The 15,000-nt window shown below is 35.9% G+C and overlaps 1 protein-coding gene across 2 annotated transcripts in view; it reads left to right on the forward strand.

Annotated features, from left to right (window-relative positions):
* The window catches only part of LOC135216810 (uncharacterized), a 490,710-nt gene that overhangs the window by 173,087 nt on the left and 302,623 nt on the right, over nt 1-15,000 (forward strand). The window lies entirely within an intron of this gene.

The following is a 15,000-nucleotide window of genomic DNA, read 5'->3' on the forward strand; positions in this document are numbered from 1 at the left end:
GAAAGAAGAGAGAGAGAGAGAGGTCCCCTTTCCCGAAGAGAAGAAGAGAGAGAGAGAGGGGGGGAACCAACACATCATTCAACGCGCTGGTAGGCGAACGCAAGCTGTCAGACGTAACCCCGGATGCCGAAGGCGACGCAAGTTAAGTCCAAATAAAAATCCCCACACTTACATAACATTAAACTCTATTAAAAGTAAATTACGCGATTAACATTTCAGTTAGACAATTTCTGGTATTTCAAGATTAAAAGATTTTCACTGAACTTTTTTTTTGGCAACGAAAACTCTATATTTCTTCATTTTACTAATTATAACTAATCAGCTACTAAGACCTTTTCCCGAACATTTGTATTTACTAACCAATAACTTTAAATTTTAATTTGAATTTTGATTGTGTCATTTTATGTTATTTTTTGTGATTTTGGTTGTTTTGTGATTTCTTGTACTTTGTTTTTTTTTTGTTTTGTTTTAGTATTTGCTTTTTACTTTTATTCGTTACGTCGAATGAATGTTTACTTGTTTTTATTTTGTTTGTTTAGGATAACAAGGGTAATTCACGGGAGGTCTCTCGTTAGCGTACACTTTACGGTCAGTTTCAGTATCGTTTTACCAGTACTGTTAAGAGGGTTTTGTTGTTGTTTAAGAATCGCTCACCGGTAACGTAAGACTTTGAGAATATTTCTGGGGAAAATTCTTTTATTTTTTATGGTGATCGAATACTTTAGTAAAAACAATTTATTGTTATTATCATTTTCTTTTGGGATATTACTGTCATAACTTTGATACTTTTAATGATACTCCGTACTTAAGAAAATTTCCATTAACGAGTCGATGGTCAAAGGGAGACCGACTCCTTATCAGAACGTAAGAACGCCTGTGCTCACGAGAAGTCAAACAAGGAATTTAACCATGCCGGAAGGTAAACAGTCCGCGAATTCGAACGCAGCAGTAATGGGAACACATAAGGGACATGTGATTAATCACATAGCTAAATTTTGCGGAAGAAAGGATGGTCAGTTAGCTTGTAACTTAGAGAACTGGATAGAGCAGGTGGAGACACGCCTAGATAGCATAACGGGGACAGATAGAGAAAAGCTTATTGAAGCCAAGAGTTATCTTGATTTGGAAGCCGGAGGAGACTTAGAGCGATACGTCCACTCCGAGACTTACCGAAATCTTAAGAATTGGGAAGAACTGAAACGGTATTTTAGGAAGGTCTATTCCACAGTTGGTGAAAGAGATCCAGTTACTAGCTTGGCAAGGATAGTGCGGCAATTTAAGTTAGACGAAAGACGTTATCAAGAGTTTAGCTCTCAGTTGTATAACAATATGAATGAATGGGGTAACTTCATGGAAACCACAGGTTGGATAGAGGTAAAAGGAGGCAAGCAAAAAATGCTAATGAGTCATGTTAAAAAAATATTTAGACTAGCAATAATGATTGGAAGCCTGCCAACAAAAGTCATTGCAAGGATGACCCGTAAGTGGGAGACATCCGATGATGTAGCAGAGATTGAAGAGGAGGAAACAAAAATCCTAGGTAGAAGACCTGAAGGGAATCCTATATACAGACCTTTAGTCGCTATAGGACAAAAGGAAGGAGGTCCAAATAGATCTAGGACACCATCTAGAAATCAGAATAAGATGCCAGGTAAATCTTCTCAAGGAGGATTTTCGACAGTCACATGTTATAACTGTCAGAAGAGAGGACATTATGCCAGTGACTGCCGAGGGATGGCCTTCTGTCCTTTCCATAAGAGAATAGGACATAGTGCTCGAGAATGCAGAAATAAATTTGTTTCAACTCCTAGAGGTAGATCTCAGTCGAGAGGCAGAGGTAGAAACCAAAGTCAATCTCCCCCATCTAGAGGAAATAGAGATTCCGTCCCAAATAGATATGCTAATCAAACAGCAAGCATAGGGTATCAATCAGTTCAGCCAAGGTCAGACGACGCAATGGGAAATTTTCTGCTTACTGGTACAATGAATCTTCCTCTATAACAGAGAGAACGTCCGGAATGTCAAGGCTAAGCCCAGCTACACAGGTTAGCAAAGTTGATGTAGGAAATGAATATAATTATAGACCATTATTTCCCGCACATGTCGGTCTAGAGAAACCTATTATTACATTCTTTGATACAGGTAGTCCTAAGAATATAATGTCAGAAAAGGTGTATCGGTTGTATTTTTCTCACTTAAGATTGAACACAGCGGTAGATTGTAGAATCACAGACGTCCAGGGTAATGATATCCACGTAATTGGACAGTTAGATTTTCCATTTAGGCTAGGAAGAATTGCTCTAAGAGAAAATGTTCTGGTAGCCAGAGATATACAATTAGCTTTTGCTCATTTGTTGATAGGTTATCCAACTATGGCTAGACAAGGTATAAGCATTGATGCCCCTAGAGAACAACTAGTGATTAACAACGGTCGTGAGATTTCTAGAATACCAATATGCAAGTCAATTAAAAGAACCCAGACTCAAGAGAATCCCACGATGAAAGGTATCTTAAAGAAGGATAAGACGGAGGGAAGATATCCAGAATGCATCACGAGTTCACAACAGATCATTAACCTTTTAGAATCAAATCAATGCACTTATTTAAAGCTAGAGAGGGAATTAAGACTTAAACCAGGAGAAAGTACTTGGGTAGAATGTACCGTAAATCCAATTTTTGAAGGGAAGGAAATTCTCACGCTTACTGAAAGGTCACAAGTAAACGGAATACATTATTCTTCTAGTTTACATGAAGTCAGACAGAGCAAAATAGCGTTACAGATTACGAATAACAGAGGAGGAAAGGTTAAATTAACACCAGGCACAGAGATAGGCCTAGCAGAAGTATACTCCATACCTATCCGAGTTGTAGAAAGGGAAACGGTAGCAGCAATTAGTAAAGGAAATGAAAATTACGCTCAGGACATAAAACTGAGAAGAGCTAAGATAGGATCTCATTTAAAGGACATTAAGGAAAACCATGTTAGAGAAGAATTCATAGACTTATTGTGCGAATATAGCGATATAGTCGCTCTAGACGGCGACACCTTGGGAAATACACGCGAAATAACGCACAAGATAGACATTCCATCAAACACAAAGCCAATTTACATACCAGCCTATAGAGTAGCACATTCCCAGAAGGAGATCATTGAAAGAGAAGTACAAAGAATGAATAGGCAAGGAATAATAGAACCATCTAAATCCCCATGGTCTTTTCCACTTTTGCTAGTTCCTAAAAGGGACAAAACTTATAGAATAGTTGTGGATTTCAGAAAATTGAACCAAATTACTGAAAATGATCCTTATCCAATGCCGTCAATGCGAGATCTTATCGCCACTATAGGGTCCAAGAGATACTTCACCACTATAGATTTATTGCAGGGATTCTTGCAAATCCCTCTAGACGAAGAAAGTAAACCTTTGACTGCTTTTTCCACTAGTAACGGCAGATACCAGTATGTAAGAATGCCATTTGGTCTAAAGTCAAGCCCCGTAACTTTTGTAAGATTAATGGATAAAATTTTGGGCGATTTACTAGGCAAGGACGTACACTGTTACATAGATGATTTGGTAATAGCAACAGACACTATAGAGGAACACATAGACTTAGTCAGAGAAGTCCTAAAGAGATTAAGAAAAGCCAACCTGAAGCTTAAACTAAAGAAGTGTAACTTCCTTAAAAGGAAAATAGACTACCTTGGTCATACACTAAGTGAAAAGGGCGTAGAAGTAAACGACTTAAAGATTAAGTCAATCAAGGAATATCCTACACCTCAGTGCAAGAAGGACGTAAAGTCATTCTTAGGTTTAGCAGGATTTTACCGCAAGTTCATAGGGAGCTTTGCAGTCATATCCGCACCACTAACTGAACTTTTAAAGGAACACGTATCATTTGTATGGACAGACAAGCAGCAAGAAGCATTCGATGAATTGAAAGAAGGATTAACACATCCCCCAGTACTTAGCTTCCCAGACTTTAGCAAAGAATTCTTTTTAGCCACGGACGCAAGCCACATTGGTATAGGAGCATGTTTAATGCAAAGACAAGATAACAAGTATAATGCCATAGCTTATTTCAGTAGGAAATTAAAGCCCTCAGAAGTGAACTACTCAGTAACAGACCTCGAGTCTCTAGCTATAATAGACGCTTTAAAGCATTTCAGATATATCATTTTTGGTTACAAGATAACCGTGTTCACGGATCATTCAGCTGCAGTAGAAATGCTAAAGAACCCTAATTTTTCTGGACGAAGAGCCCGTTGGTTCATGACAGCCCAAGATTATGATATAGAGGTGAAATATGTCCCTGGGAAGACGAATAAGGTAGCAGATGCATTATCAAGATATGTGTCACAAGGCGATAGTATAAATATGATAAGTCAAGAAGAAGAAAAGAATGAAACAATGTGCAATGACGTAAATGTACTCACCATGCATTATACAGAGGAGCTTTCCCGCAAAATTTCATAAAAGAACAAGAAAGAGATGAAGATATAAGGGAACTGTTCAAATACGTTAGAAACGAAAGAAAACACAGCCAACAAGAATTAACCGAACTAGGTAGGAAGGTTGGATGTCCCACAGATGCACTAACGGACATAGATGGCGTATTAATTTGGATGTGTCACGAATATGACCCATTTGGTCAATTTCTAGGTGTACTGCACAAAAGATTAGTACCTAAGAGTCTAAGAGACAAGGTCATTGAGCTAATGCACGACGATGACATGAGAGCTCACCCAGGAAGGGATGAGACAATTAGACTAATCCAGAGAACTTTCCATTGGAAGGGAATTCACAAGGATGTTAGTAATTATGTGAAGAGCTGCAATACATGCAACAGCTACAAGGGAAGAACAGACAAGGAAGTACCACTAGGGAAATATCCTATCCCACAGACTCCTTTCGAAAGAGTATCTATTGATCTTATCACTAATCTTCATACCACGAGTAAAGGGAATAAGAATATACTAGTATGTATCGACGCGCTCACGAGATATACAGAGTTGGTACCACTAACTAGTAAAAGTGCCAAGGAATGTGCAACCGCTCTCTTCGATAAGATATTTTGCAGATATTCTGCCCCACAGCTCATTATTTCTGATAATGGGACCGAGTTCAACAACTCGTTAGTTCAAGAAATTTGTAACGCCTTTAAGGTAGAAAAGGTAGCGATACAGCCGTATCACCCAGCTAGCAATGGCTTGGTAGAAAGGAATAACAGGAAGGTTTTAGACGTATTACGTCATACAGTAGGACAGGATCCTGACTGGGACGTCAATTTACCTTTAGTCCAATTATCATTAAATGCAAGACATCATACGAGTACTCGAGCAACTCCCATAAAAGCTTTGATGGGATATGAACCCAGATTACCTTATGCATGGCTGAATCAGCCAATACAGCCAAATTACTCTGAAGATATCATGAAGATAAGAATCGGAAACTTTAAAGTAATACACAAGCAATTGCACAAGAATTTAGAAGAAGCCCAGCAGAATATGATAGAGAAGCATCAAGAAGGATTAAGGCCTGTAGACTACAAGAAAGGGGATGAAGTCTATATTAAGAAGGAAGTAAGAAGTGGTATTAATTATAAGTTAGCCACAAAATTCACAGGACCATACAAGGTCGTAGACGTACAAGAAACTAAGATAAAGGTTAAGAAAATGAATAACCAAATGCCTTCCACATATGCTGAATCATTAGAAGAAGAAGAATTTTGGATAAACAAGGACAAGGTCAAGAGAACCAAAGAAGTTGAAGAATCCGAAATGACAGAGACGTCAGAAGACATTCCAGAAGAAGGAACTAGATATAACCTAAGAAATAGAAGAGTCACTTTTCAGTGAAACAGAAGAACAAACCCATTAATTCATCCCATTATTCCCATGTATTTATTTGATTTCTTTATTGCTAAGTTTACCGCCATCGGTCGACTTAGGAATAATCTTTTATTGTTGCAATTCTTACTTTAATTAGTTGGTTTGTAGCAATTTTTTTTGGAGTTATGTGCACTAACTTCAAATTTATTTTGACTTGAAGGGAATTATTTGGGTATGTAAGAAACGATTCAATGCGCAGTATAAGAATTTCAAGACGTATATTAAGTTTAATCGTTCCATGAGAACATTCTTAGAAGTAAAAGAATAAATAAGACGGGTTAAGATAGACATTAAGAGATTTTAAGATAAGAGAATTCGTTTCAGAAATTATTAAGATTTTGAAGGGGTAATTAATACACTTATTTTGTTCAAATCCATTAAATGTTGATTGATGAAAACTTATTAATAAGATATTAATCAACAAAGACTCACTAACAAGATGTTAATTGATGAAGACTCATTAACAAGATAGTAGTTGTTGAAAACTTACTAACAAGTTATTGATTGGTGAAAGCTTACTAATTGTTGTCACAGTAGAAGAAACCTACAAGTATTAACCACTAACCGGTTCCTTTAACCGAGTTGCCAATTTTGTTTTTAGTATCAAGCAGTGAAGTTATATTGTTTAATGTACAAGGTTACTCAGAAAATTACAGTAAGAATGTCCAATGAAATTTTGCATAAACACAATACACAATCTCAGTAGGAAATCAAGGACACACTTGTTATTGCATACAAACACACAAGGATATTTTCTCCCAGGACTTGTCTCCAAGCAGCAGGTCGCAGCCAACAAGAAGCCATCAAGTGTCGTCAACGAAGAACGAAATTTATTTTCCATAAAAGAAAGACGATATCCACCTAGATAGAATAGGACTGAGGACTGAACCAATCATGTATGGTAAACTTGGATAGTTACCATTATTTTTTGCTTCTACCATGCATTTATATAACTTATGTGACTCAAGGGCTTATGTATGTTTAACTTTCAGTTTTCTTATTTTTGGTAATTTATTTTTGTTTGCATTCAGTTTCATGTTTCTTAATGTGATTTACTCATATTTGAATTCACTTTGATGATTCCTTTAATTACTTAATCAAGTATTTGTTCCCTAATCAAGTATTTGTTCATATTCATATTCAGTTTTTTTTAGTTTCTCTGAATGTTACTTACTCAAGAATTTACTCATGTTTACATTCAATTTTGATTGTTGCCCTTAATGTTACTTATTCAAGGATTTGCTCATGTTTACATTCACTTTTGATTTTGATGTTTTCGAGTTAAAGTTTCAATATGATTTCCAAGAAGCATAAGTTAGGAGTCCTCTTGTAGGTATAATATTTGCTTCAGCTTAGTTAACGCTGTCGGAGTCAGCGAGGTAGCGGGCCGAGACTGTAATAGTGTGGCACAGTGTCGTTATTCCAAAAGACAATAACTTATTAATACTTAAGAAAAAGGCACGAAACGGATAATAAGGAAGAAAAGAGAAAAGGGATAAGATAATGATTTTTCTTAGCGAAGGGATTTTGTTACTCCAAACATTAGGCTTTTAGCCATTAGACATCTGGTTTTCATCTTCCCCAAAAAGCCTCTGTCCGTACCAGCGATTAGTGACCAACAAGAGATTATGGTCGATGAGGGATATCGCCCAGGCATCTTCGAGAAATTGGAAACTACTCTCATTAGCGCCTATGACTAATCGGCGTTCCTTTCGTGAACAGGTCAGAGAGAGCCATCTGGCATACGTTAAAAAGGAATTCTATGACCCGTTGTTAGAAAGAGGGAAGTACCAAATTCTTAAAAGCTCCACCCTCCCAAAGGTAGGCCTCTAGTATCGATGAATCAAAAGCCATGAGTGTTGGTCATAAGACAGCCCAAAAGGGGTATCAACGAATGACCTATGAGGTTACCAAGGGATACGCCCCTAAGAAGCCAGGACATGAAGAAGGAGGCGTATACAAATTCAAAGCCTACGAATTACTGTAGAAGACCTGACAGGAAGGCGGTCTCGTATGAAGTTAGCAGCCACTAAGACACAAAAAGTCTTTCAGAAAATGCCACACCCAGTCAGAATCCAAAAATCCAAAGGCGGGGCTAAGGAGATTTCAACTGAACAAAAAGGCGAGACAGAGAGAGAGCAGGCAGAGAAAAGGGAGCAGAGAAAAAAGGGGAACAGAGAAGTCGAGAGAAGATAACGACAAAGAGGGGAACAAGAGGGGAGAACCAGTGGCGCAGCAACAGGCAGAGAAGAGAGAGAAAGACAGAAGAATCCCCAGAAGAAGAACAGGTGCAAAAGTGTGGTGTGCAAAGCAATCAAAGACAGTGAAAGTGACAATCAATACTCAGTAAATTTCCCTCGTGCCTATAGACTCGTAATTGCAACAAGTGCCAATTAAGTTTTATCAGTCCAAAAGCCCAGTAACTCAGAAGGTGGAAAACTTTATAAGTACCCCAGCGAAGAATAAAACTATGTTAAGAAAATATCAATCTTCATTTCTCATCCAAAACGATAACCCTTTTTGCTAATTCCCCAAAGTACAGCCTCCACGGCACACGTTACCTTAGAGCTGTGTACGAGAAAGTAAGTACCGTCACATATATATATATACTTATATATATATATATATTAATATATATATATATATATATATATATATATATATATATATATATATATATATATATATATATATATATATATATATATATATATATATATATATATATATATATATATATATATATATATATATATATATATATATATATATATATATATATATATATATATATTATATATATATATATATATATATATATATATATATATATATATATATATATATATATATATATATATATATATATATATATATATATATATATATATATATATATATATATATATATATATATATATATATATATATATATATATATATATATATATATTATATATATATATATATATATATATATATATATATATATATATATATATATATATATATATATATATATATATATATATATATATATATATATATATATATATATATATATATATATATATATATATATATATATATATATATATATATATATATATATATATATATATATATATATAATATATATATATATATATATATATATATATATATATATATATATATATATATATATATATATATATATATATATATATATATATATATATAATTATTTTGAAGCTACTTTTTTCACAAGAGTTTAAATGGGAGATTAATGAAAAAATAACTCCAGATGCAGTGATTGATAATAGTGACGTTTTATGCCTAAAGGGCCCATCTTTGTCTAGATTCTCTTTGTAAGTGGAGATATCACGCTTAATGTTTTTCGCTTTGAAGTACTTAATTAGAGATAGTGATGGTCAAAGTTGTTCCCCCTCCGATTTCTTGCCTGGTTTTGAGATGATTTGATCACCCAGTTTCTTCAATGAACATGCTGTAAGCCTGATTCTTCTTGGTGACTTGAGGAACAGTGTGAGTCAAGAATGCCTAAATTGTTGTGGGCTCCGATGGAATCAGACCCTCTTGTTTAACTTGAAAGGCGAGTTTTCTGTTCACTAAATAGAGTTGCGCGCGCACACACACACACACACAGACACAGACACACACACACACACACACACTGGTAAAGTTTAACTGTATCTGTTAACAAAATTAGTAACTTGATATCTTGCTGTCTATGTGTATTGTCAGCCAAGAGCTATCGCAACTTCGTCGAAATATTGTCTATTAATACTTCGAATCACTAAGGCTTTCACTATGTTGTGATGAAGGCGAAATATTCTAAAGAATGCACTGGGTGCTAATTACATTTAACTAATCATAGCACCAATGACTGAAAAAGTATGAATTCAAAGACAATAACTGAAAATCAGTCGAAGATACCGATCATTGGAGTACAGTTCATTGTGAGATGCACGTTTGTTGTTGTTGCTGTTAGGGAATCCCATAACATTTTTATAGGAAATCCGGAATGTAAAGCATACACCTACAAATTGGAAGACCTCCATCTCTCAGCTTCATAAGTCCCAGCAGCTATTACTGAGCAGTTGAATGCAGCACACCCCTGGAACCTGTTTCTCCAAAGAGCGTTGCTCCGAAGTCAAAGCGTTCTTGACACGTTAGCTGATTTAGGTGCAGCTTACTTATTTTTTAGATAAATAATTATGAAATGGAGCTCAGCCATTGATTTCCTTGACTGAGATCCTGTTTGGCTGTCAGGTTTTAAAGGTTTTAGATAAGGCTCCATCCAGTACACTTTGTCATTGTAGTTCGTTTTATTGTCGTTCACGTGACAGAAATGGCGGTTTACATTTACTATACATGATCATGTTGATGTAAGTATCCCGTGTTCTCTTGATCATTTTCATTTTTAAAAACCGCAGATAAGAAGAAAACCAATTCAAGTGATCATTTGTAATTTAGAAATCAGCGCTGCGAATATATACTAAAGACTTTCATCAGTTTTCACAGGCTTGTCTTAATAATAAAGACGCAACGGTGTGTGGCAATGAAGTGGGGTTCGTTTGTATAAGATTATTTATATGGTAGGGACATTTTTTTTATTACCCTTTTTAAGCAGCGAAAGTTTATTAAAATCAACACAATTTCAATGTTTGGTGTGAGCGAAACGCTCTATTTTAATCATAGAATTTAATTTATATAATTATTTTTCAAGAATCGCAACAACTAAGATCTTGGATGTTATTCAAGTCACTGAAGCCCAAACGTTAAATGCACAATTCAGAAGCAGCAGCCAGAGCGATTCAGAGCCTTATTGAGGGAATGCAAGGAAGCAAATAAAGAAAGAAGAGGAGGATTAGTGAGGTGGTGTAAAAGAAAGACATATTGAGGAGGAGGAGGAGGAGGACTCTTCGTTTCATGAGAGGTCCTTCCGAATCGGGACGTCAAGGCATTTCTTGTGTTCTGGTAACTAGAAATCATCACGGGGCCACAGCATAATAATTTCATTGTAATACGAGATATTTTGATTTGAAGTCTAAATTGAGCAAATCACGCCTTAAGGAAATCAACATACAATCATACTCGACGAGATGTGTAATCTGCTTCGGAACTGATTCTCAGCCATCGCGCCATAGAATCCTCCGCAAGCAGCTTAGTCGGGCTGGGGACGGGGACTCATTAAACTTGCTGTCATGAATGACTTCCTCTCTATTCAAAATGAGTGGTATAAGTGAAACTAACATCCCTGAATGTCAGATTTCAGATTCCTTCAAAACACTGCCCTTAGCCGTAATATAGTTCTGTAAAATAATTGAAGACGGAAGTAATTATTGAGGAAAAGACGAAAGCTCATTGAGTTGCGAAAATTCCAAAGTACGATGTACTCAGATTATGAGATCTCTGAGTTAGATAGTGATGGTTACTTTTTGCTAGAAACAATTAAACATCATGCGCTTCAGTTCCTTCTGCTTTTAAGCACGAACCATTTATCTTTGAAAGAATGACTGTCAACGGTAACGAAGTGGTCGCCAACCGTTAGGAGTAAACGATGAATCGTGTGAGCAGGACCCAGTGAGATTAAACGTTTGTGTGAGAATCGGCGTCAGTGGTCCTGGTAATCGGGACACCAACTACATACTCGTATGAAGAGTTGCTTTCTCTCGTTTTCAGATTTTTTTGAATGATCCCGAATGCTAAGTCTAGAACTATTAGCATCTTGGATAAAATTGTCTGAAAAAGTAGTGGTTTATAAGCGAGGTAGCTGACCTGACGCTGTTATTTTCTGTTACATTTTCCAACAATTTTGCTCCTAATTTTCATACCTATAAAACAAGACAGAATTTGCACACATATTTGATATCGCTTTCTCGTGATCTTAAATGGGAAAATAAAGTCCGCAATAGTATGTATGTATATATTACTATATACAGGAAGCTTCCGCCAACTTTACCAGGCTGAAGAGGCCAATTGATCAAGCTGGCGAAAGCTTCCTGTCTTTAGCAATGTACATACATACTATTTCGGATTTTATTTTTTCACTTAAAAACATTTATTACATTAAAATGATATAATAGGTAAATTCGTCATGTAAATCACGAAAATGTTTCTCATCATTAGCGTTTCTATTTTTATTTTTTACTTTCACTATTATTATATAACCTACTATGAGATTCAGGGTCTCTGTAACACGGTTTTTTGGACTTTGCTCCTTGTCAAAGCATCGGATGTAGCTGAAAGTTGACATATGTATATTTTACAACCACACACAAATTTTGTGTTGCCCCGCCCATCCACCAGTCAGAAACTCTATCGGCTCGGAAACCCAAAGACTTTATGAATGGCGGAACGATACATAGATGTGGGTGGGGTATCAGGGCTAGCGTAGTAATACTACTGTAGCAGTAGTGCCGCAACAGTATAGCAGTAATATACAGGAATTAAACGTTTAGGCCAACTGCTGGGATCCTTGAGGATCATTTAGCACTTCTTACAACTACTCGAGAAATTAGTTTTTATAGACAGATGTTAAATTTTCTAATCCAACAGTGCCCATGGTAGCCTTCGGTGTTATCCTGAATTATAACGAGGCGAAAGTGGGTGGCGCCTCATGAAGTCATCATTCTGACGATAATTATTGGTGAAGGTTTAAAGCCAATATACGGTACCGGCTTTTTTTTTTTTTTTTTTTTTTCGGTAAATAGGTAGATAGCCAATAAATAAAAATTGCTTGACATTGGATATAGCAGTTATCAAATCATGCTTGTCTACTATGTTTTTGAAAATTACCAGCTATTCCCTACATCTTTTCAATCTGATTGTGACCTATAAAGTAGACTGTAATTTCTTAGGAAACCTATTTTGGGAGTTAGACTAATAATCGTAGTGTTTTTGTATTTAATAACATATTTTGTTGGTTTGTTCATTATGACAATTACCATTGGAGAGGTTCCAGAGTTCATAAAGGTGTACTGCTTTGCTTGTATTTAAATTTGTATGTCATTGTTGCCAGAGGTTTAGCCTTCGTTACGTATAGCCAATCATCCATCGAGAAAGAGGGAAGAAATGCTGTCATAAGTTACGTTACGAGTGCGTTCGAAACCTTTTCTCTGATTAAGTTGGCCCGTCTTCAAAAAAGGTCACTTTTACATTATAAGTAGCAAATTTATTCAACCTACGTAATGCAGAATACAGTCAAAATTTATGTGTAGATATGTATTCTGAATAAGCGTTATATTTATGAAATGCATAGATAAAAAGTTATTGCGAAAAAACCGTGTTACAGAGGCCCTGAATCTCATAGTAAGTAATTGACGATGGGATATACAGCGCTGAGAGAACGAAGAAAAGGGATCGATGTAGCCCAAAGTTCCACCTTAGCCGTTAAGTAAGATGGGAGAAAAAGAGTGGCTAAAAACTCGGCTTCTTGAGACGTGTCCAAAAATCACGCTAATCTTTAAGCTCTCTCTCTCTCTCTCTCTCTCTCTCTCTCTCTCTCTCTCTCTCTCTCTCTCTCTCTGAAGTGGATATTATGGCTCTCGCCGAGCAGTTCTTGAATAATGAAGACTTTACTCATAATCAATAGCTACTTAACCAAGGAGAAAGGGCGTTATGTAAGAGTCCAGCTTACTACATATGACAGCATACTCTTCACGGAAAGAAGTTAGTAATAAAAAAAGAAATAGGGCGTAGTTTGAAATTTTAATTTAAAAAGTCAGTTGAAACTTGAACTAAATTGGAAACGTCTCGATTACTTTTTCTCGATACTTGAGCTACATTGATATTTAATATGTCTTTTGAAACTTGAACTAAGACAACGCCTAGTTCCTACGAGAATACAAACCATCCCATTTTATATAGGCGTATCCTTCTGTACGAGCTGGAGACGGCCGTTGAACTAGGTAACGAGATGGTTAACCGGAGGTTACAGAGGCTGCGTGAAGAAACAAGGTCCAAAGAAAACCAGCGGTAGGCTCAAGATTCGTCGCTACATTCCCATCCCGGATTATGACGTTAGAACAAACCACCAGACTTTCTTTATCCTAGGTCAGGCTGCAAATTAGACTGATGATTAGCAGGAAAACATTTGCTCTTCCCTTTTTGTTTTGATAAATCTTAGTGGCACTGCTGGCATTCAACAAAACCCCTAAATTCTGTTCTGTGTCGATTGTTCATTGAACTTGGAAAAACTAGGGGATGTTGTTAGCTTTCCCTGCTTCCATCAGGATGAAGAATGAAAATTTTTTGTCTAAATTATTGAAACTTATGGATTTTATTCAACATATCTTCCTGCTGTCTCACCTTTCGAACCTTGTGAATTTTATTCAACATTTCTTCCTACTGTCTACCCTATTGAACCTCCTGAATTTTATTCAACAGACACTCCTGCTGTTTACCCTATTGAACTTTAGAACTTTTATTCAACATTTCTTTTTACTGTCTACCCTATTGAAGCTTATGAATTTCATTCAACATTTCTTCCTGCTGTCTACCCTATTGAACCTTGCAAATTTTTTCCAACAGATCTTCCTGCTGTCTACCATATTGAGCCTTATGAATTTTATTAAACATTTCTTCCTACTGTTTACCTTATTGAACCTTATAAATACTTTTTTTAAACAGACCTTTTTGCTGTCTACCCTATTGAGCCTTATGAATTTTATTCAACATTTCTTCCTGCTGTATACATTATTAAACCTTGTGAATTTTTTTCAACATTTCTTCCTGCTGTCTACCTTATTAAAATTTACGAATTTTATTCAACATTTCTTCCTGCTGTCTACCTTATTAAAATTTACGAATTTTATTCAACATTTCTTCCTGCTGTCTACCGTATTGAATGAACCTCATGAATTTTATTCTACAGACCTTCCTACTGTCTAGCCAATTGAAACTTATGAATTTCATTCAACATTTCTTCCTGCTGTCTACCCTATTGAACCTTATGAATTTTATTCAACATTCTTACTGCTGTCCACCTTATTGAAACTTCCTACTGTCTACCCTATAGAACCTTATAAATTTCATTCAACTTTTCTTCCTGCTGTCTACCTTATTAAAACTTAGGAATTTTTTTCAACAGATCTTCCTGCTGTCTACCC

Source organism: Macrobrachium nipponense, chromosome 19, assembly GCF_015104395.2.
Source record: "Macrobrachium nipponense isolate FS-2020 chromosome 19, ASM1510439v2, whole genome shotgun sequence".
Taxonomy (NCBI): Eukaryota; Metazoa; Arthropoda; class Malacostraca; order Decapoda; family Palaemonidae; genus Macrobrachium; species Macrobrachium nipponense.